Here is a 20,807-nt window from a genome sequence, read left to right as displayed (position 1 = left end):
AAGATTTATATAATTATATGTATTCCAGTTATTAGTTCATTAAGAAGAATAATCATAAAATGTATTTACATAGTGTTTTAAGGTTTTCAAACCTTATTTTGATTTTCTTTGATCCTCACAACTCGAAGAGGCAGGTGTTACTGTTATTCTGATTTTATGCATGAAGGAACAGAGATTGAAAGAGATCAAATGACTTGCCTACTGTTAAATAGTTAATAATCATAGTTAGAGGCAAGATTTGAGCTCATATTCAGTTACTTTTATGCTTGACACAATGTACTATCCCCAACTGAATGAATTAATATGTAAAATAGGAACATGAATATAAAAGAATATATAGGTTGAATCAGTACTGATTTTGGTTGGATTACTTTAATTTTTCACTTTACTCATAAATAATACTCTCTATATTTGAAATAATTTATGTACACACAGCAGCATTATTTGACCTTCCTCTATTAAGGGCTACTCCTTGTAGTGTGGATTTGAACATGTGTTTTTAGGAACCTCAGAATTTAGAACAGTAAACTTGGCATTAGAAAGACTTGAATTCCCATCCTGCCTCAGAAATTTACTTCTTGTATGATGCTTGGTAAGTCTCTTAACTTGTTTGTCCCAGAACCCTCATTGATAAAATGGGAGAAATAATAGCACCTAACTCACAGGGTTGTTGTGAAGAGTCATATAAAGTATTTTGAAAGCCCCAAACAATCTGTTAGTTATTATCACTTTTAATGGTCATGCATGCAGTGTTTAAGTGTTGGCAGATACTACCACTTTGGAAAGACTTTGAGTGTGGGTGAAACAACAGACTTCATCTACCTTTAAGGAACAATCTAAGTAAGCATAGAAAAGCTCACTATTAGTGGCTGCCTGGTCATCTGGTCATTATTTCAGGGGACAACTCACGAAACAAACAAAATAGTCCAAAATGGTCCCCAGTCCTGTGAGGTGCCATTCTGCTACTTTAGTGGCAGCAGCAAAGGGGCACAAAAGGGTGAAGGGCTCATAAGAAGAATTGGATTTTTCAGATCAGCTATAAACATTACCTTAGCAAATGGCACCAGGAAAATTCTCTAACTAGTGAAATTGATTATATTCAGATGGGAAATGCTGTAGCAAATCTGGGAATCCTTTCTGACTCAGCTGTTTGTACTCTTTCCTCTAGTTAGAATGAAATCAAAACTCAAACCAAATTAGAAGAGTAAGAGCAATCAAGTCCTATGCGCACTAGAAGCAACTATAACCTGACACTTAAATGTAATGATGACAAAAAAAAAACACAGAAATGTATAAATGAGTAGACAATAATTGAAAAAAATCCAATGTTGCAATATATACAATTAAAACTGCTTCAGTTAGCAAACACTGGATCTCCTGCTAAATTCCTTGGAGAAATGTCCTTCATCAAAGGCTATCCTATGCATTAAAGCATAGATCATGCATTGTTCCATGAATGTTCCAAAAATCACACAGAATTCTTGAAAGATGGAGCAACAGGGGTAATCATGTTTGAGGAATCTAATTGTTAATGTCAAAGCATTAAAAGTGAGAAATATTTGCCAAAGATGTTTGCCATCATTATAGAGAATCTTCAACAGTGTCCAAATGGAAGATGGTCTATAGATAAGATCCTCAAGATGTTACTGTTTACAGATGATCTACTGATTAGATCACGTTTAGGAACATTGAGAGCCTCCCAAATTCGATACATAGTTACTCAAGAATCTTTGTTAACTATTCTCAAAAGAAAAATAAAGCAGATGAAAAACATCTCTTGTGTAAATTCAGTTATGTGCACAAGCCACAAAACTCCAGTGTAGCCTATCTTTGATAGACAATCTATGAGGGATGCTGAATGAGGCTTAGAGCTAAACATGATAAGAAAAGCAGACTGGATTGCCTTTGGAAAATTGTTTAAAACTTTTAATGACCCTAAACTCCTTAAAAGCATTCTTCTTTTTAAACCATTTTTGATGATTCTGCACGGCTATATTGCATAGATTTCTGTGATAGGTTACATCATTTGAAGAACTAAAACTGAGTATTACCTAAAGAGAAATGAAAGTTCATGAAAGGCAAAAGAAGGCTGAAAATTCTTGTCAAGGAAGAATTGTGCAGAAGAAGGGATTTCATTATAGAGATGTATATCTAAAAATAAAGTTATAGGCAAGAGAGATGAATAGTTTATGGATAGACAGTCAGCATGCCCCATTGGTATGCACACATTGTCAAGAAACTTACAGAAATAGCTCCTGCATTTCAAGCGTGTTCCTTGCAGCGAATACATGCATGGGCATCTAGGTTGTACAGTAGATAGAGCAATTGACCTGAAGTCAGGAAGATGACTTCAAACCTGGGCTTAGGCATTTACTAGTTGTGTGATCCTGGGCAAGTCACTTAAGCCTGTTTGCCTTGGTTTCTTCATTTGTAAAGTGATCTGGAGAAGGAAACGGCAACTACATCCAGTATCTTAGCCAACATAATTCCAAATGGGTCATGAAGAGTTGGATGACTGAAAACATGACTAAAGAATAACTAAGGAAAATAAGAGATGCTTGTGAGAAGGCATAAGTGGGTGTGCAATCTCTTTTGCTAGGGGGAGCACCCACATTGATAAAGTCACAGATCCATTGACATATTGAAGTTTACCTTTCTATTTTTTTTTTATTCCAGGGAACTTCTCATTCTAATTTGACATGTGTCTAAAATGATTCTCCAGAACCAGGGCTAAATGTCTCTCAAATGTTCCTACTACACATGCTCATTTATTAAGGTATTAGAAACTCCTCTTTGCTATCAATCTTTAAAATGAACCGATGAACCAGAAGGAAGTGGGTTAATATCTTTTGATTACTTTTCTCTGAAAGTAATTAATTTTCTGACTTTTAATATATAACTATATATTTTTGGAGATGAAAGGAGTAGGAGTTCAGCCTGACACAGCTGATTCAGTTTTAATTTAGATGAGAAAATGGCACCAATATGAAACAGAATTTGACAAAGTTGAGAATAACAAACTTATTTACAATGAAATCTCCAAAGAATAATAAGAATTCTATTAGATAAAGTATGATGAGGAAGATTTTTTTTTTCTTTGCACAACAGACTGTATAGTTTAAAGCAATCAGCACTTTCATAAGAAGCAGGGATGAATCCAATTTTGGTTGCATAAGCTATCATATTGATTTCATGATTACCTCATTTCTACTGTGTAAAATAAAATATTTTTATTAATATAAAAATTATTACAATTTGCTCCACCCAAACTCAAATAAAAATTCAATGCAAGAATTATAGAATTGATTAATATCCCTAAAATTTAATTAATCCCAGATTAAAATGGACAACCATTCAATACAATATAAAGAGAAAAAAGAAATAGAAACACAAATATATGAAAAATAGATAAGTTGAGAAATGTGGCATTTACAAGGAGTCAAAGAAAAAGAATGATATATGATTTCTCCAACCTTTCTCACCCAATCAAGACCTTGTTGATACCAATCATACTTGTCAATGATATACAAAGGATAGGAAATAGTTAATGCTTAAAACTATGTGGTGTTTTGGAAATATCAGTCACAGTCTTCATTAATGCAGAGTAAAGCCCTGGAAGACTTCAGTACTTTAAATCAATGCACTTCTTCAGTCAAAACTTTAGGACACTTCTAGTTAGTAGGATGAATGATGCCTCCCTGATCTCTCTGGTGTTGAGGCATACTATTGCAGTAGAATGAGATAGAAAACTTCAATTATAATCACTGAGTTGATTTGATGGATTAAAGGTTGGGGTAGGGAATAATCTAGAAGTAATAATGTATAAAAAGAAACAAGTTATTGATAATGCATTATTTAAAAAACAAATTTAATAGGTCTTTTGTTTTTATATCACCTACATTTTCCAGGGGATTCTTTACCTTTTCCCTCTTAAAGAGTTGTCACTTATAAGAAATTCTTTAAAAAATGAAAAAAGATAAAAAAACACCAGTGACGCTGAACAAAAACCAACAATAACACATTGAAAAAATTCTGACATCATCTGTAATATTAGACTCTTGTTCCCTTTCACTTATACAAAGAGGGAAGGGAGATGCCTTCTCATATTTCTTTGTTGGAAACAAGTTTAATTTGACAATATTTAGTTTCAATTTTTTCATTGTTATTGTTTTTCCTTTTATATTGTGGAACTATCATGACACCAATATAAAACAGAATTTAACAAAGTTGGGAATAAAAAAACTTATTTCTGGTTCTTTACCTGAAGGTGGTTTGTATGCCTTTTCATTTTTCTCTATATTCTTGACATAGAGTGTTTCTTTTAGAGTAAAATAACATTTCTTTCTATTAATATACTATGATTTAAAAATGATTTCTACTGATATACAGATAATCTGTTACTTTTTTCAGAAACAAAAAAATTGCTATTTCAAAAAGTGCTTTTAAAATATCTTAGTGTATGTAATGCCATTATGTGTGTGTATTATTGATCATCTTGGGGATTCAGCAGTGGAATCTCTGAATCCAAAAGGAGGGATATTTTCATCATTTTCTTTACATAATCCAAAGTATTTTTCAAAATAGTTGGATGAATTTAATGTTGTTTTTCCTGAAAATTCTTCCAACATTGACTAGACCATTCTTTTGTCATGTCCAAAAATTGTTCAGGTTTGACATAAAGCTTTAGAGTTACTTTGCTTTATATTTTACTTATTAATAGTAATTTAGAACATTCTTTCATATCATTGTGAATATTTTTTGGTTCTTACTTAGAACTGCTTGTTTTTAATCTTTGATCACACATCAGTTAGGAACTGGTTATTCATTGCTATCTTAAAGGAAAAGAACTAGAAGTAATTTTGAATAACATTTAGTTCAACTCCTCTCATTTAACTGATGAAGGAACTAAGCATCAAGGAGTTAAGGCCCTTGACCAAAGTCACATAGCAAATATGTATTAGAAATAGGTAAGATTTTAGAGAGGAGAAGCCAACATAGTAAAATAGGAGCAGGGAAGCTTGATATCACCTCAAGAATCATCTCTAACAAATCTTAAAATAACTCCACAAAATGAATATAGGAGTGAAAGAACCAATAAGACAGAGACACAGAAGGGGAAGATAAAAGTAAAGTAAAAACAAAACAAAACAAAACATAGGCAAAGCTATAATGATCTCAGACAAAGCTAAAGCAAAAATAAATCTTATTAAAAGATATAAGGAAGCAAATTATATCTTCTTAAAAGATATTATAAGCAATGAAGTAATATCAATACTAAACATATATGCACCAAATGGTATAGCCTCTAAATTTTTAATGGAGAAATTAAAATGAACTTCTGGAAGAAATAGCCAGTAAAACAAAGCAAAAAATAAACAAGAAAGAAGTAAAGGAAGTAAATGAAATCTTAGAAAACTTAGAACTAATAGATCTCAGGAGAGAACTGATTGGCAATATTTAACAGAACCTGGCTTCTACACAAAAACTGGCTGTTTATTAGGGCAGAAAAATTTAACAACCATAGGAAGAAAAGCAGAAATACATAAAAATTGATTGGTAACTAAATGATTTCATGCTAAAAAAAGATGGGTCAAAAAACAAATTACAGAAACAATCAATAATGTTATTAATGAGAATGACGAGGAGAAAACAAATAAAAATGTATGCAATACAGCCAAAACAGTACTTAGGGGAAATTTTGTATCTCTAAATGTGTATATCAATAAAATAGAGGAAATGTAGATCAATAAACTGTGCTTGCAATTAAAAACTAGAAAAAGAACAAATTAAAAATCCTCATTTAAAGAAAATTGGAAATCCCAAAAATTAAAGGAGAAATTAATAAAAATGAAAGTAAAAGAAGCATTGAACTAATAAATAAGACTAGGAGTTGGTTTTATGGGGGGGAGGAAGCAAATAAAATGGACAGAGTATTGGTTAATCTGATTTAAAAAAAGGAAAGAAGAAAATAATCAGTATCAAAACTTAAAAGGATGACCTCACCACCAATGAAAAGGAAATTAAATTAAATTAATCATTAGGAGCTATTTTGTCTAGTTATATGTCAATAAATCTGACAATCTAAGTGAATTGGATGGATATTTACAAAAATACACATTGCCCAGATTAGCAAAAGTGGAAATAGAACCCTTAAATAATCCCATATCAGAAAAAGAAATTGAACATGCCATCAATGAACTCCCTAAGAAAAAATCTCCAGGGACTGATGGATTCACAAGTGAATTCTATCAAACATTTAAAGAACAATTTATCCCAATAATGCATAAACAATTTGGGAAAATAGGAAGAAATGGAATACTACCAAATTCTTTTTATGAAACTAATATGATATAGTTACCTAAACCAGAAAGAATAAAAACAAAGAAAGAAAATTATAGGGCAATTTCATTAATGAATATAGATGCAAACATTTTAAATAAGATACTAGGAAGAAGAATACAGTAATATGTCACAAGGTTCATTCATTCTGACCAGGTGGGATTTATACCAGGAATGCAGTGCTGGTTTAATATTAGGAAAACTATCAGAATAATTGACCATATCAATAACCCAACTAACAGAAATCACATAATTATTTTGATAGATGCAGAAAAAGTCTTCAACAAAATACAATACCCATTTCTATTAAAAACACTAGAAAGTATAGGAATAAGTCATAGTTACCTAAAACCTTCAGAAAGTATCATCTCCAATAAGAAGAAGTTAGAAGCTTTTCCAATAAGGTCGGGGTGGAGCAAGGATGCCCATTTTCATCATTATTATTTAATATTGTAGTAGAATTGCTACTGTAAAATGGATATTTCTTGAGGTTGCAATAAAGGGTTCACTTCACTGAGAATGGTGACATATCAGCAAAGTACTGAAGAGGGTTCCTGGCACAGGAGCAGTGTGGGAGGGAAAGAGCCTAAGCTAGAATGGGAACAGCAGCTGTCTCTGTCTCTTTCCCAGGTGATAACAGGTTGTTAGTTACCACACTGTTTCCCCAGAAGAAGTGGCTGAAGGGGATTTGATGACAAGGTCCTCTGTCAGCTATACTTATGGATGACTTCAGTGGCTCTCCTTCAGAGAGGATGTGGAGGCAGGCCGGTCAGGGGGCTAGCCTCAGAGGGAATGGCCTCGGGCATTCTTTGTAAGATCTGTCCCTAGTTTCTTGAAGTAACCCTTTCATGTTGTATTGAGAGGCTTGCACCAATATATGACTACTTTGAAGGGTTTGTTCTTGGGTTTCAGGTAAACTGGACAAGCAGAGAGGGAATAGGTGGCCTTGCTACAATCCTACATGGTCAGTGGTCTGAAAGGGCAATTAATCTGCCCAAACAGATTTCTCCATCCTTTCCCAGCTAAAAGAACTCTTTCTATTAACTTACTTATCTGTTTGGCTTAAGATAATGATGAAGGAATAAGTTCAGGAAGGCAGGGAAGGACAAGGGAGCTATGCTCTTCTTCTGACAGTCCACGGCTCCCTGTTTGGGGTCTGAGATGTCTTTTTCTTCAGGTTGAGGGAAGTAGGAGATGTATGTTTAGAGGGAGATCAGCTGTAAGCTTGAAGGAAGAAGCAAGATCTTCTCAGGTGGCTTCCGTGATTCCTCAGCCCCCCAAAACAGGTCCTGACAGGTCCAAGCCCCAGGTCAGAACTCCAGAGGTGCCTCAGAACTCTCCCCTGGTCCTTTTTTTCTTCTCAGAAGTTCTTGCTCCTCAACTGCCACTGGTTTTTTTTTCAGTCCTCATTTCATGGTTTCAAATCTTCCCTGCCCCCATCCTTACACTAGCAATAGCAATTAGAGAAGAAAAAGGAATTGAAGGCATTAAAGTAAGCAATGAGGAAATTAAACTTTCACTCTTTGCAGATGATATGATGCTTTACTTGGAGAATGCAAGAGAATCAACTGAAAAGCTAGTTGAAATAATAACTTTAGTAGAGTTGCAGGATACAAAACAAATCCTCATAAATCATCAGAATTTGTATATATTACCAACAAAGTCCATTAGAAAGAGTTGAAAAGAGAAATTCCATTTAAAATCTCTCTAAACAGTATAAAATACCTGGGAATCTACTTTTCAAGGCAAATATAGGAATTATATGAACACAATTACAGAACATTTTTCACACAAAAATAGTCATTTCTAAACAATTGGAAAAATATTAATTATTCATGGTAGACCAAGCTAATATAATAAAAATGACAATTCTACCTAAGTTAGTTTATTTATGCAGTGCTATACCAATAAAACTACTAAACAATTATTTTAAAGAACTAGAAAAAATAGTAATTAAATTCATGTGAAAGAATAAAAGTTCAAGAATAACAAGGGAACTAATAAAAATGTGAATGAAGGAGGCTTAGCAGTATCAGATCTCAAGCTATATACTATAAAGCAACAATCATCAAAACAATCTCATACTGCTAAGGAATAGAATAGTTGATCATTGGAGTAGATTAGAGACACAACATACAGGGGCAAATGACCTTAGTAACCTACTGTTTGATAAATTCAAAGATCCCAACTTTTGAAATAAGAACTCACTCTTTAACAAAAACTTCTCAGAAAATTAGAAAAGAGTATAGCAGAAACTCTGTATGGATCAATATCTCTCACCCTATACCAGAATAAGGTTAAAATGGCTAGGTGATTTTGATATAAAGAGTGATACCATAAATTAAATAACTAAATTATGGGAACACAGAATAGTTTTGCTGGTGGATCTTTGGAGAAGGGAAGAATTTATGATCAAATAAAAGATAAGGAGTATACAAGATATAAAATGAATAATTTTGTACAAACAAAACAAAACCAAAACCAAAATTTTTATAAGAAATGTCTCCAACAAAGATCTAATTTCTCAAATTTATAAAGAACCAAATCAAATTTATAAGGATTCATTCCATTCCCCAACTGTCAAATGGTCAAATGGTATGAACAAGCAATTTTCAAATGAAGAAACCAAACCCATCAATAATCAAAAAAAAAAAGTTCTAAATCACTCTTAGAGAAATGCAACCTAAAACAATGCTGAAGTACCACCTCACACCTATCAGATTGGTCAATATGGTAGTACAGGAAAGTGGTAAGTGTTGTAGAGGATGTAGCAAAATTGGGACATTGCATTGTTGGTCAAATTGTGAACTGATCGCTGGATCATTCTCAAAGGCAATTTGGAATTATACCCTAAGGACTCTAAAACTGTACATACTCTTTGATCTGGTAAAACCACTACTGAGTCTATATCCCAAGGAGATAATAAAAAAGGGGAAAGGACCTAACTGTACAAAAATATTTATAGCAGCTCTTTTTGTAGTGGCAAAGAATTGGAAATAGAGGGTATGTCCATCCAATGGGGAATAGCTGAACAAATTGTGGTATATATTGATGGAATACTATTGGTCAACAAGAAATGATAAGCAAGATGATTTCAGAAAAAACTGGAAAGATCTGTGTGAACTGATGCAGAGCAAAATAAGTAGAACTGGGAGAATATTGGACACAATAACAGCAATATATTGGACAATAATTATCTGTGAAAGCATGGCTACTCTTAGCAATGCAATGATCCTGGACAATCCTGAAAGACTTATTATGGAGTCTTCCTCCAGATAAAGAACTGTTGGAGTCATCTTTCATATCATTGTAGCTTTGGTTTTATTTGGGGTTTTTGCTTATGTATGAGTGTGCTTTTATAATAGTGACCATTTTGGAAGTGTGTTTTGCATGACAATAAAAATTAAAAAAAAAAAGAAAAAAAAGTAGGTAGGATGTGAGCCCACCTCTTTTTGGCTCCAAACTGGCTCTCTAACCACCATGAAATATGTCTCAGTCCCTGTCTTACTCTCTTCAAGTAAATCCCTCTCCCTATCTTTTCCCCACACTTCCCACCACTGTGAGTTTTCTATTTCTTTTAAAATTGGGCAAAAAGTTCAAATTTAAAGGATCTTTTAATATTACTCTGTCCTTTCAAAGGGATATATAGGTACAAGTTTCCAATATCTAGCACAGAATGCTAATTTTTTATCTAGGCCATAATAATGATGGAATTTCAGTTTGGAGTTTATGGAATAAACCCTTAATAGTTCACACATGTCATAGTCTACTGACAGTTCAGATTTTGTCAGAATTACTTCTGGATAGATAAAGGAGGCAGATTGGGTATAAATGGATTTTTTTCTTTTTCTTGGATAAGTTTTAGTTAAAATTTGATGCAGTCATCCTCAGTAGAAACAGACTGAGAATACTTTTTGTCCAAAGAAAGATACTTACAGATAGATAATGTAAACATATGAAACATAGGTAAAATTTATTTTTAATTTTTAAAATTAAATTCAATTTTAACTTTTAGCAATATTTTGTTTTTTCCCATGTACATGTAAAAACAATTTGGCATTTTTCTAATATTTTGACTTCTACATTCTTTCCATTCTTTGGTAAAATTTAAATGCTCCCATAGTAGATTCAAGCTGAGATGAGAGCATTAATCTTATGTAGGTGTAAAGGGCTAGAATGGACACTTTCAGGTTTTTGCCACATAACAAAGAGACTAAAAACATCAGCCCAATTCAGCTTCCTAGCCTTAATCCACACAGGCATTCAGAATCCTATTTTCAACTCTCATTTCCACCCACACAATCTCTCGCTGTCACAAACTCGCTTTCATACATTCACACGTGTACAGTACACTTGAAGGATAACTGAAATACCCTTGTCCAAATAAATTTCTGTTTCCTTTCTGAAGAAACATTGCATCTTTTTTGTTATCATTCCTATTCTAGCATTTGGTTAGAGTGAGAGATTTTTGAAAAGGATGTGTCTATATAAACCCTCTTTGAAGGGTAAAAAACAAAATAACATGCATTACAAAATTACGAAGAAATATAGGTTCTTCAGAGAGATTAAATGAAGAAGAGTTTTAATAAAATGCCATATTAAAATAAAGTGTTTCTTCTGAATGTCATAATTTATCTACCTCGTAAATTTATAGAAAAATAGATTTTCAGATTATCAGTGAAGTCCACATCTCTCTTACTAGATTAATGAATTCCTCATTGGGGATGGTGGTAATTTGATAAATCTATCAACCTATCTAACTTGCCCAAATTTTATGAATTTATTTTTCACTCCTTGAACAGCACAGACAAATTACTTTTGTATTGGGCACTAAAAATGTCAGTTTTGCTTAGGCATGTTTTTATTTCAATCTTATTTCTCTACTTCAAGGGTCTGTGCTTTTTTTTTTCCTTTTTAGTGTGGGTTATCCCTCTACTCCCTACATATAAATATTCTGACAGTTGCGGCAAAAACAAAAAAAAAATCATGCTACAGTCAATCAATATTTCAGTAATTTAATTCTTTTTCTTCAATGCATAGGAAAAAATAAGCAGAACACAGAACACCCTCATACTAGGTATTCTGATGTCAACATCTTTTCTTCTTTGGTTTCCAGTACTTAATTTCAGCTGGAATTCCTGGTAATGGCCTGATGCTGCCCTTTCATTTCGTTGTTTGCAACTGGTGTCTGGTGAAGAATTTTCCTGGAATTTCTCCTGAGTTGAAGCAAGAGTCATGAACTGAATTTGTCACTAGAGATAGGTAAAATTCTGCCAACTTAAATAATATAACTTTCCTTAAGCCCTCCATGGCCAGTCAATTTAGCAACATTGCTATCACAAGCCATTCTCTCTTTTATGTTATTTTTATTTCTAAAAGGAAGTTCCAATGACTGGATTAACACAGATAGAGGAGAAACGCTGCATTCCCAAATTTGCAGAATTTTAAATATTCCTGTTGTTTCAGATCAGCCTGACTTAGGGACTATGAGTTGCTATTGGGTTTAGAATGAGAATGAAATGAGGCACACAGGCAATTTAATAGTTCTTTAGCCCTAGCAGAGGAAAGATATCCAGCACCAAATCAATGGAGTGTAGCTTCCTTGCTCCTTTGACGGCCAGGCTAGGATGCTGGTCAAAGATCCTGCTTTCTTGTGGGCTGGCTTTTATATTTAGGCCAGCAAAATGTTATATTTCAAGGGTCTGAGACAATTAAGTCTTGAGTTTCAATATCTTTTAAGGAAAAATGAGCTCAATCTACAAGAGAGAGATTATTCCTACCGTACATGGTAAATGTACCAAGTCCTTCTCTCTTATCCAGTCATTTGCACAAGGACAGAGGGGGAGGGATAGATGGTATATGTATAATTGCATGCATTTTACTCCCTTGTGAATTAAAGGAGGTTAGGGGAAGCTAGGTAGTGCAATGAATAGAGCAATGGAAGATTCATCTTCATGAGTTCAAATCCAGTCTCATACACTTAGTAGTTGTGTGATCCTAGGCAAGTCACTTTGCCTTGTTTGCCCCAGTTTCCTTATGTGTAAAATGAGCTGGAGAAGGAAATGGTACATCATTTCAGTATCTTGCCAAGAAAATCCTAAATGGGGACAGGAAGTGTCAGACATGACTGAACAAAAAAAGGGGGAAAGTTCTACTAGAAGAGGCCATTCTTCTAAATCGTCTGGGAACAATTTACTCGTTTGAAAACCATTTAGGTTCATAAGTAGTCTCTTAAAAATAAAGTCAAGACCCTAAGTGTTAATTATGTGAGCAGTCATTCACACCTTTATTTGAATTACTTTATTCATATAATCAGAATCACACAATGCTAAAGTCAGTAGCACAAAAGAAAATACAATCAGAACTGTTTGATGGGGGAGAGGAAGAATTTTGGAGCAGGATGCATAGAAATAGGTATGAAAGGGACAGTTGAACAGTCAGAGGTACAGTTACTAATATTGGGTCACTTTTCACTGGGATAACAAGGGAATGGTTAAAAGCAGAGTGGCACAATGACAAAGGAAGCTAGCCCACGGCCACTGCTGCAGATCTGGGTTGAATCCCACCTGCTACTTATTACATTTATGGCTTTGGTCAAATGACATGCCCTTTATTGGCTTCAGTTGTATCATCTTAGGGCAGTCAGGTGGTGAAGTGGAAAGATTAAATCTGGCCTCAGACCCTTTCTTGGCATATGACCTTGGTCAAGTCACTTAATATTGTTTGTCTCAGTTTCCTCATCCACAAAATAAGCTGGAGAAGGAAGTCGCAAACCACTTCAATATCTTTGCCAAGACAACTCCAAATGGGGTCATGAAGAGTTGGATATGTCTGAAACAACTTTACAAGAAGTAGCATCTGATGAAGATAAAGATAAAGACCTCATGGATACCTTAGGACCCTTTCAGCTTTAAATTCTTTGATCTTTTGAGAAGTCCGGAAATGGAACTGGGAGGGGAAGAAAACTTCTGTCTTATAGATTGCAGATTATCAAAGTAATTTAGTTATCATCTCAGAGGGGCTGTTCTGGTGTCTCCTATATTTATTTTATCCTTTCCAGTTCAGCTCACTATCTTTCTTCTCTGATCCTTTCCCTTTTATTTAAAAATTGGAAAAGGGAAGGAGAAAAAAGGAGAATAGAAATAGTATATAAAGTGCAAATGTGCTTGTCCACTGGGCACACAATATTTCATGGATAGGGAACTGATCTCCCTTGGATTGTTTCTCTCCACAGTATAATTCTCAATTTCCAGACCTGGTTCTCTTTAAGATCCAGACAGATAATAGGAGTACAGTATCATAGAGCTTAAAGTGATCATCCAGGCCAGCCCCATTATTTTACAGATGAGAAAAATGAGGCTCAGAGAAGTTAAGGAACTGTCTAGATTGATACAACTAGTAAACATCACAAAATGAGACTTGAATGGTCTCCAGGCTTCATAGAGTGATAATAGCAGCCCAGAAGAACTAATCAAGCACTCTATAGGTTATGCCTTGACTCTATTACCTATTTGGTGAATTGATGGGCCTCTCAGGGACATGGTTAATCTTTGGCTCTTCAATGGCCATCATATGCTATCAAGGAGAAATTCTTCACACACACACACACACACACACACACACACACACACACACACACACACACACACACACACACACACACAAGACAATCCTTCATTGTATTTTAAAACCTTACTTTCAAATTGTCTTTATTGCCTTCTCTTTTTTATCTTCTGTGATTCTATTAGCTGGACAAAGAAGTGTGAACTCATCAGACTTTGTTTCTCTATACCAATTGCTTTCCACCTTGGAGAAGCCTCTACCCTAAGTCCTCTATCCTCTTATTGGTGATTTCCTTGCCCAGGGGGTCTTTCCAGAAAGGGACCCAATAATATTCACTTCACTCCTCACTCTATTCATTGTCTTGCCTTCATTTTCACTTTTTTGCCAACTACTTTGTCCATTATGATACCCCTTCCCCAGTGGCCCCCAAATTCCTTTTGTGTTGTCTTTCCAATTAGAATGTAAGTTCCTTAAAGGTAGGAAATATTTGCTTTTTTTTTAAGCTCCAGTTGATAGCACAGTTATTAATAGAGTGTTTTTCCCCCTTCTAACTACCTTTCATGTATCTATCATCTATCCTAACCAACTTTCTTCTTCCTCTTTCCACTTGATAGCCATTGAGTTTCATTTTTCCTATTTCTATAATTCATATTTCTTTGAATTCTTCATATTGTTTATTGTGATTCAGTGTTACCTTTATACATTCATATAGCACACCTTATTTAGCCATTCTCCATTTGATAGGCATCTACTGTGTTTTCAGTTCTTTGAGCTGACTCAAAGAAATGTATTCTATCAAATCTTTCTGTCTTTGATCTCCTTGGGATATATGTCAAATTGTGGGATCTCTGAGTTAGAGATGCTGAACACTGTAATGAATTTCTTTGCATGATTCCCAATTACTTTCCAGTGCTCTTCCAGGTAGACATGGTGGCAGTATAGACCTGGAACTCTTCCTCTCCTCACCACATACTAATAAAAACCCAAAATCATATGAACAAAGAGACCCTACAATAGGGAACAGCATTGAAGGTAAGTGGGATTTGGGCATCTCCCCACTATAAAGGGTTGAAAAATCTTCCACCAAAACACGAGCTGATATACCCTCCCCCACCTTACCTATGAAGGTCAGAGCCAGTGCGCTAGAATCAGTGAATGAGTGAGGGGCACCTCTAGAGTAAATGAGGGGCACCTATAGGTCCTTGACAGCAGACTGAGACCACCAAAGACCTACCTTTGAGAGCAGATAGACCTGAAACCCCAGCAGGCTGAAGAGCTCAGACTGTGGGTGCCCTCGGGAAGATAGCACAGAGAAAGTCAGCAAACAGTAGAAGCTACTGGCCTCAGGCAAAAACCTTGCTCCTAAGCTCCATACACAGAGAGCTTGCCCTCCTTACTCAGATTTCTGACTAAAAAGGGAAGGAAAAACCACCATAGTGATGGCAAACAGTGCCCAGGAACAATTTCCCAACACTAAAAAAAAACAAGAAGAAGGAATTTACCATGGATAATTTTTATGGAGGAAAAATCCAGACTATAGAGGAAATAGCAGAAGAGGAAATATAAATAAATGAGTCAAAACCTTCCAAAAATGGGAATTGGCCACAAACTCTTGAACAATTTAAATTGGAGCTTACCAAAAATATGGAAGCCTTCTGGCAAGAAAAGTGGAAAATAGTTCGAAAAGAAAATAATAGTTTAAAGGACAAGAACTTCCAATTGGAGAAAGAGCTGGAAGCCACAAAAAGCAGGATAGACCAAACAGAAAAGGAAAACCAGTCCTTAAAGACCATAATTAAGCAATTGGAAGCCAATGATCTTGCAAAACAGCAAGAATTAATAAAGCAAAGTCAAAAGACTGACAAAATAGAAGAAAACAAAATATCTCACTGACAAGATGACAGAACAAGAAAACAGATCATGAAGAGACCATTTGAGAGACATTGGTCTACCTGAAAACCCAGAAATAAACAGAAATCTTGACATCACACTACAATAAATTATCCAAGAAAACTGCCCTGATGCTCTTGAACAAGGGGGAAAATAGACATTGAAAGAATTCATAGAACACCCTCTACACTAAGTCCTCAAAAGACAACTCCCAGGAATGTAATTGACAAATTCAAGAGCTTCCAAGCTAAGGAGAAATTTTTACAGAAGTCAAAAAGAGACAATTCAGATATCAAGGAGCACCAATCAGGATTACACAAGATCTAGCAGCTTCCACACTAAAGGACCACAAGGCTTGGAATATGATATTCAGAAAGGCACTAGAATTGAGTCTTCAACCAAGGATCACCTACCCATCAAAATTGACTATATACTTCCAGGGGAAACTATGGACATTCAACAAAAATAGAAGATTTCCAAGTATTTGTAAAGAAAAGACCAGAATTAATTATAAGTTTGAAACCCAAACCCCAAAATTAAGAGAAACATGAAAAGGTAAATAAGAAAGAGAGGGGAAAGGGGAAAATGTTTTTTTTTTTAATTTAAACTTTCTTCTTTAAGGGCTTCAATAAGATCAAATTGTTTATATTAATAGATGGGGAAAATGTTATTTGTAACTCTCAAAAATTATATTCACTATTATAGTAATTAGAAGAATCATTCACAGAAAGACATTGGGCTAATAAGTGGTATAAGATGATATGCAAAAAAAAGACAAATGGAGGGGGGAATAGAAGATGGCACCAAGAGAAACTTGAAGAAATAAGATAAATAGGATAATCTATATCCCAATTACTTTCCAGAATGGTTAGACCAATTATAACTTCAACAATAGTATAATTTGTTATTATTTGTATAGGGCTATTGGTTATTGATCTAGAAAAATCACAAAACTGAACCACAAATGTAGATTTCAAGTACTTCAGATTTGCTTTAAATAACTTTAGTTAGGTCTTCTGGGCTGCAGAAGCATCTATCTACTCTATTCTAATTGATTTCTTATTACATTCCTTGGAGCATCTGTTCTGAATTTTTATTCTCTTCATCCCAATCCACATTCACTGCAGATGACCAAACCTACTACTTCCCTGAAATTCTTGAGCCACCTTATGATTTCTTCATAATAATGACAATTTCCCTTTCATATAGTGCTTTATAGTCTGAAGTACATTTTTCATGACCATTTGGGGTTAGTTGATGGAACACCATTCAGCATGGGGTCTTTATTTAGTTTTTCTAGCTTAGTAGGATCCACTCCAATATTATAACTTTAGGGAAGCCTGTATGAGACTGAGGAAAATTCTGGATAAGATGAAGGAGACTCACTAGGATATTGCCAGGCAGTCATGAAGATAGTCTACCAAGGTGTAAAAAGTTTATAATCTTGTATTGGTGGATGGCGGTGAAATAAGTCACAAATTAGATAGAGCATCATCCTTGGACTCAATAGTTCAAATCCAGCCTCGGACACTTACTGTGTGACCCTGGGCAAGTAACTTAACCCTTTTTGGCTCAGTTCATTATTTGCAAAATGAGCTTGAGAAGAAAGTAGCAAACCAGTCCAGTATCTTTGCCAAGATAATCCCAAATGAAGTCAGAAAGAGTCATACATAACTGACATGATTGAAAAACAACAAAAATTAGTTGAAGGAGTTCTCATGCTGATAAAATTATCAAATGATGTATTATCAAATAAAATTAGGATCTCCAGGTAAAAAGGGTAATTGTATATGATAGAAGTAAGACAGGGAGACCCATGGATATATCACCTCTGTTTCTCTCTTTGTAAAATGAAGACCTTTGTCTATATGAAGCAACATCCTATAGTGGGAAGAGGTATTAATTCAGAGTCATACATCCTAGGTTCAAATCCCAGTTTTGCCACTCTCTATCTACGTGGCTTTGAGTGAATGACAACTTTTCCAGGCCTTGATTTTTGCATCTATAAAATAAGGAGGTTGGACTAAATAGTCTCGGGGGTTCATTATAAGTCTATATCTTTTTTGGCTGTAAATCTATCATCTCATAATAAAGAGTAGGCGAAGGAAAAATCTGTAGCAGATTGACCCATATTTTTCCTATGTGGCCCACTCACTCTGTTCCTCTCTCTGTCAATACTTTTCCATTCAACATTTGCATTCTCTAACACAAGGGGAAGTGAGATCCCCTGGGAGTGGCAACAGGGACTTTGGCATTTCAGAAGAAAATTCTAAGATGCATATAAGCCTTTCTTATGGTAGATAGAAGCATGGATCATGTTTTCTGGTTAATAATCAGCATGACTTTCATTCTGCCAAATGACTCAGTTATTTTTTTCATGTCTTGTTGAGTGTGTGTTTCTAGAACATGGCAATCAGCACACAAAACAATCCTTTTATTCCCTTGTCATGTATTACTCCAGCATATGAATCTCATTTTGAAAATACCAAAAGCTCATTTTATGAATGATTGATTCTTTATGTGTTTTATTATTACCTCTCTTGGCTATCACTCGTAGAGCTTACCATATGGCTTTAATAACAAAATCTTCATGGGCTATCTGATACTTCCAAATACATATGCACGTGTACACACACACGCTCACATATGCACACACAGACATAAAACCAGAATTCATTTATTGTGATTCTATCTTGGTCTAAGCTGAATCTATGTTTCATTGTTGAAGTCCTTTTGTTTGGTTGTGATTCCAAGACCAGAAAGCTAAAATTTATTTTAAATACTTAAGTGCCAGAGTCTGTAAGAAGATTATGCTAGGCGCTAGGTGCAAACAGAATTTGGTTTTCTAGGGGCAGAAAGAAATTTGGGGTTTTTTATTATTTGTAGCTGTATGGAAAATATTTTTTAATCTTGAATAATCTATGTGAAATTTTCTCAGTAGTTAGATCTTCACCTTCCTGATCTATTTTTCCATGTCAGTACTCTATGCACATTTCAAATAGAATTTTAAAAGGAATAATATATGAAAACCAGCTCTAAAAGTAGTCATAAAAAATTGCTAAACTACCCAAACAAAAAGAGAGAAATAGTTTCCTTTCAGAATTTCTATAAGGAAGCAAGGTTGTATCTTAGTTATAGAGTGATATTGGCCCTAAAAATGAGTTGAAATAACATATATATATATATAAAAACCAGGGAAGATAGTGAGGCAGCACAGGGGATAGAGGGTCACACCTGGACACAGGAGGTCCTGGGTTCAAATCTGACCTCGGGTACTTAGTAGCTTGTGATCCTGGGCTAGTCACATAACCCTAATTGCCCAGTTCTTATTGCTCTTCTGCCTTTGAACCAATATCTAGTATCACTTCTCAGGAAGAAGGTAGGGTTTAAAAATACAATGCTTTCAGTTTTGAGTACTTAAATATTTTCTTCAAAGGACCAGTGACATGAGAACTTGTTCAATATTATAACAGGCTATAAGCTTCTCTCTACATTTTGCTTGGCTTTCCTCAGGCAATAACAAATACATTCCAGTGTTGGACCTGTTGTTGGCATGCCCTTTAGTGCTGGATAGACAGGCACACCTTCTGAGATCTCAGGGTCATCTTTAGGCTATGATAACACATTAAAAAAGAGCTTCAGTGGAAGACCACTCTCTCCTCCTCATATTTTCTATTCAAAATAAGGAAAGGAAAACATTGAATGGTGAGCATACAAGTTAATGGAATGGTGAAACAAATGGCCAGTTGCAAATTGAGAAGTATGAAACCCTGGCAATGGAACTTTTGAAGAGATCGCCTTTACACACTATAGAAATAAACCAAGCTTTGTCCTTATAGAATCCATTTTATGCAAGAATTGTAAATGTTTTATAAATATACACACATATCTTCAATTTTCTGGTAATTGAAAACTATATAGGGGATTGGCCATATTCTTTGAGTTTTTAAAATTTTGAAGCAAGATAAAAAATATCACATTATGAAATCAGAAGAACTAAAATGGGACATATCATTTATACCTAAACTTATAGATATTTACTCAAAGTAGCAATCCAGCATCACTCATAATTTCTGTTTCATTTAATAAATAATACCGATTAAAAAACAGGTAGCTTTTGAGTTTTAAATGTTCTTGAATATGTCATGTACCCTCCTTCTAAGAGAGGACAAAAGGGTTGACCTGTTTATTTGACCATCTTGACAATGTAGGCTGAAAGTGGATTTTTATTGGCCCGAAATTTTTAGCCACAGCTATTCATATTGTTCAAATTAAGTTAATAATTGCTTTATTTCTATAGCCAAATGACTTTGGCTCTGTGCTTTGTAGAATACAACACACAGCTTGCTGGCATATAACTACTAAGAGTGTCTGCATGGGAAACCCTTAATTTGTAATTAAAAATTTTTTTTTTACAATGTAGGTTCAGTAGACAGTTTGGATATGGCAGGAATGCAGGACAAAGGTTGCAATTCAACCCCAGCCTTCCAGTGTGTCTTCAGTAAGACTCGGGGTAATCCAGATTTAGCGTATGGAGCATACGATGAGAGATGAAAGGAACGTACCTTAACCCCCCAAAACAAAAAGGCTTGATATTGATTGTTTTCATTTTCTACTGCATTGACTGAACTCAGTTTATTTCATTTGAGTTTGTGAAGACATAATTGATTGGGTTAGTTTGAAATGAATGGCTCAATCACACTGCTGATGGGACTAAATTCTCTAGATCATTTTTTGACAATGAGGAAACTGATCAATGGATTCAAAGTAGTTTTTTGGATGACTCTATTCCTTCAACAAGTATTTATTAAGTACATACCATGTTTTGTTTGTCATTGGGGTAAACACGAAGTCACCACCATTGTCTTTATAGGCCATCTTAAAGTCTCATAGGGAGATAAAACAGAAATCCAGTAGCATTAGCATCACATAGATAGCTGCAAAAATATACATAATTTTAGACTTGAAAAGGAAAATAAAGAAGATAAAGGACAGAGTCATGGAGGTGGTAGTAT

General features: G+C 34.7%; 1 protein-coding gene across 1 annotated transcript in view; it reads right to left on the bottom strand.

Moving 5' to 3' along the window:
- ARSJ (arylsulfatase family member J) overlaps positions 1-20,807 on the bottom strand; it is a 130,150-nt gene that overhangs the window by 34,266 nt on the left and 75,077 nt on the right. The gene's annotated exons all lie outside the window — the stretch shown is intronic.

The sequence above is a fragment of the Monodelphis domestica genome, chromosome 6, assembly GCF_027887165.1.
Source record: "Monodelphis domestica isolate mMonDom1 chromosome 6, mMonDom1.pri, whole genome shotgun sequence".
NCBI classification, from domain to species: Eukaryota; Metazoa; Chordata; class Mammalia; order Didelphimorphia; family Didelphidae; genus Monodelphis; species Monodelphis domestica.
Note: the sequence above shows the minus strand (reverse complement) of the source record. Positions and strands in the feature narration are given on the sequence as shown.